This window comes from Helianthus annuus, chromosome 10 (assembly GCF_002127325.2).
Source record: "Helianthus annuus cultivar XRQ/B chromosome 10, HanXRQr2.0-SUNRISE, whole genome shotgun sequence".
Lineage (NCBI taxonomy): Eukaryota > Viridiplantae > Streptophyta > Magnoliopsida > Asterales > Asteraceae > Helianthus > Helianthus annuus.
In genome coordinates, this window is record NC_035442.2 from 140397204 (window position 1) to 140401056 (window position 3853).

General features: G+C 40.7%; 1 non-coding gene across 1 annotated transcript; it reads right to left on the reverse strand.

Annotated features, from left to right (window-relative positions):
• Positions 1-3421: 3421 nt before the first annotated feature.
• Positions 3422-3527, reverse strand: LOC118483587. The gene has a single exon (XR_004870875.1). It is a non-coding gene; the product is annotated as a small nucleolar RNA R71 (small nucleolar RNA).
• Positions 3528-3853: the final 326 nt, after the last annotated feature.

The window sequence follows — 3853 nt, forward strand, 5'->3', positions numbered from 1 at the left end:
TTTGAAGGATTAAGTTTCATGTTATATTTGTCAAGGATATCGAATGCTTCCTCCAAGTCCCTTAGGTGATCCTCAGCCTTTCTGGATTTTACCACCATATCATCTATGTAAACCTCCATAGTTTGTCCAATCTGATCCTTGAACATCATATTCACCAGCCTTTGATAAGTTGCACCTGCATTCCTTAGTCCAAATGGCATAGCAATATAACAATATATACCGGTTGGAGTCATAAAGGCCGTATCCTCTTGATCAGATGGTTCCATCTGAATTTGTTGAAATCCAGATGAAGCATCCATAAAAGTTAACAGTTCATGACCCGCCGTTGCATCCACCATGGAGTCAATGTGGGGTAATGGGAAAGGATCCTTGGGACATGCCTTATTTAAATCTGTGAAATCGACACATACCCTCCACTTTCCGTTTTTCTTTTGAACAACAACCACATTGGCCAGCCATCTTGGATACTTGACCTCTCTAATCATACATGCTCGGAGCAATTTCTCTACCTCTTCCTGGATAATGGCATTTCTTTCTGGTGCAAACTTCCTCGTCTTTTGATGGATTGGTTTGAATAACCTGTCAATGCCAAGTTTGTGAATGATGATATCTTTAGATATAGCTGTCATATCTTCATGTTTCCATGAAAAGGTAGTTCTCCTCCTTTTGAGGAAGGATATGAGGTCTTCTTTTATTTTGCCAAGGATCCCTGATCCTATATAGACCTTAGATTCAGGATCATCAGGATCCAAAAGGATTTCTACTACATCCTGCTCTCTTGCCTCCAAGACATCCCTTGGAGGATACTTTGATTGCTATTGCTCTCTTGATTTTGAGGCTGGTTTCATCGATGAAGTGTAACAGTTTTTAGCCTGACGGGTGGTCCATTGGACAACCCTTTATGATGTTAAAAGATAAGTTTATCCCTCATTTAAGTGTGTAATTATCTCGAATTAGATAACTACTGTTGCTTATGTCTCAGGTGCGGTTTAGCGGCTTAAAGTGAAGAAAAATGCAGCTTCGGAAGGTTCGAAGTTGAACGGGTCGAGTGTGGAGCAAAAGATGAATCAAAGAAGAAAAATCAGCTTTCCACCGTAAATTACGGTCCTACCGTAATTTACGGTGGACCTGATTTCCACTTGGATGCTGCCGTAAACCAGACAATTCTCACCGTAACAAAATTATGTCCACCGTAACTTACGGTGGAGCCGTAAGTTACGGTGGAGGCGACGCGAAAATGTGTAACTGCTCATTAAAAACAGTTTTATGGTGTCTTTTGAATGGTGCTCATCATTGGTCGGTTATTGGAGACACTAGGGGCGATTTTGAGTGATTTGGCTTGGCTTGGAACAATTTCTAACATTCAGTTTGTGATTTTGATTTGTATGAACATTGAACTACTTGTTATGATGATTCACCAAGCTATGCGTGGCTAAAACTCTCGGTGATCATCTTAGGTGAAGGTTTATCTTGAACTTTTGTGTGTTTATTTCTGAATTTCTAGAATGATAACTTGCGTTGCTTGAATATCATGGTGTATGCATAATTGTTTGTAGCTTGTTAATTGATAGTGCAATTTCTAGTCTCGATCGTACGTTCTTGGTGCCGTTGGCAATCGAGATATCACGGGAAGGGTTAGGGTTGGTTATTGATTAATTGATCATCGGGAAACAACCCCGCATTTATAAATCCGAGTACTTTGTTCCCTTTTTATCACTTCGCTTATGTATGTACGAGTTATGTCTATGTAACTCTTTCTAGTTGAAATTTCACACAATTGTTAAAGGAAATTGAATCCTAAGATGGTCATTGCTCTCCTAATCTGTTAAACAACTAATCTTTATTTGCACTTAGATATTAATTTAGTTTTCTAAAACAACAATCCAACTCATTGATCTTTATTTTCTGCAAATTAGGTTAATTGTAGTTTAATCGCAAAGCTATTAAATCAACATACTTTCCACATACTCCCTGAGTTCGATACCCTTTTACCACTATCTATAGTTGTTGTTGGGATTAAATTTGCGTGTACCTACGACATCACGTCAAATTTTGGCGCCGTTGCTGGGGAGTTGTGCGCAACGTGTGTCAATTTGTTAGTTTTGCTTTGTTATTTTCCGGTTTACACTGGTGTGTTTAGTGTGCAGGTTCTACAGGTGCATGCATACTAAAGGCTCTCACAAAGCGTCACCATTGTCATTTGATCCGGAAATCGAAAGAACGCTAAGGCAAAACAGGGTTTTACTACGAGAAAACCGAATCATTGGTTCACCCACTTCACCAATTACACCAAGAAACATCATGGCTGATTCACAAATTCCACCTACAACTGGTCAAACGACCTCATCATTTATACCTACTTCCACACAACCATCACCAAACACAACCATACCAAATTCCACTACAATTCCCACTCCACCTCATGACACTACACCAACCAACACCACACAACCCATTACTACCCAAGAAGAACCAACCATTACCTTTAACCCATCCACTACTATACCGCCATTGTCTCATTTCTTCCCGGGTGCGGGTCCGTCATATTCAAGCCATACCATAGCACCAATTTCGACCATTGTCCATGCTACTTCAACATTCAGACCATCGAACCAAGCGGGTTTTCAGTACTCGACTCTCCCATTTGGACAATCGTCGGGAATTCAAGGAGATGGGTACGATGAAGGATTTGAGGAGTTTGAAGGTTTTGATGAAGATGGGTATGCTTACGTGGGTTATGTTGATCAAGGAGAATTCGGTTATGTGCAAAGTCAATCTCAAGGGATGGCAAGTGTCGGTGGAATATCACAACAACAACTCATACCACAACACATTCGGCCAAGACCACAAGGGCCACCAATGCAACATGCTATCCCATTGCAACAAGTCCGGCCGCAAAATGTAAAACCACAATTTCAAAGACCACCTCAACGCCCACTGATGCGACAACAACAGTTTCAACAACCAATTGCACCACAAGGGCAAGTACCAAGGCCAATGGGTCCTATTCCTCCGCGAGGTAGGTTCGGTGTACCAAGGAGGCACCTTAGAGAAAATGTGAGGGGCATCGAAGGACATTTTAGGCCGGTAATCACTCAAAACCCTTCACCGGTAGTCATTCCTCACAATGATCAAGGGAGAACATTTGAAGTGAGGACCAACTCTTTGCAAAGTCTACCAAAATATAAGGGGTTAGCAATGGAGGAGCCTTACTTTCATTTGGAGGCTTATGACTCGATTTGTAACACTCTTGGGAGTCAAGGGTTCTCGGCCGACGATATTAAATTGGTATTATTCCAATTTTCTTTGGAAGATAAGGCGAAGAAATGGTTCTACACATTACCTTCGGCATCCATATATACATGGGGGGAGATGCAACAAACTTTCTTGGATGAGTTTTACACCGCCCAAAAGACCAACGATGCAAGAAAGGGGTTGAGAAGCTTCCAACAACAACATGGTGAAATGTTCCATGAGGCATTTAAACGATTTAATATGATGATAAAGAATTGCCCTCACCATGGAATTGAATTGTGGGAGTTGATGAATGCCTTTCACGAAGGATTAACTGCCGAAGATGCGCGTGATTTAATGTCCATTACCGGTGGGACTTTTGGAACAAATTATGAGAACGATTTTGGAGAGGAAGTTTTTGAGACTGGGTGGAGGATGGTGGTTCTAGCCATGAATGGCTAAACTCTTTATGGTCATCTTTAGTTGAAAGTTTGTAGAGACAATTGTGCATGATTTCATATTTCTAGAATGGTAAATTGAATTTATGTTTTATTTATCATGGTGTGTTCTTATTTGCTTGTAAATTGTTGATGCTTATGATTATGCTATTTTGAAACCA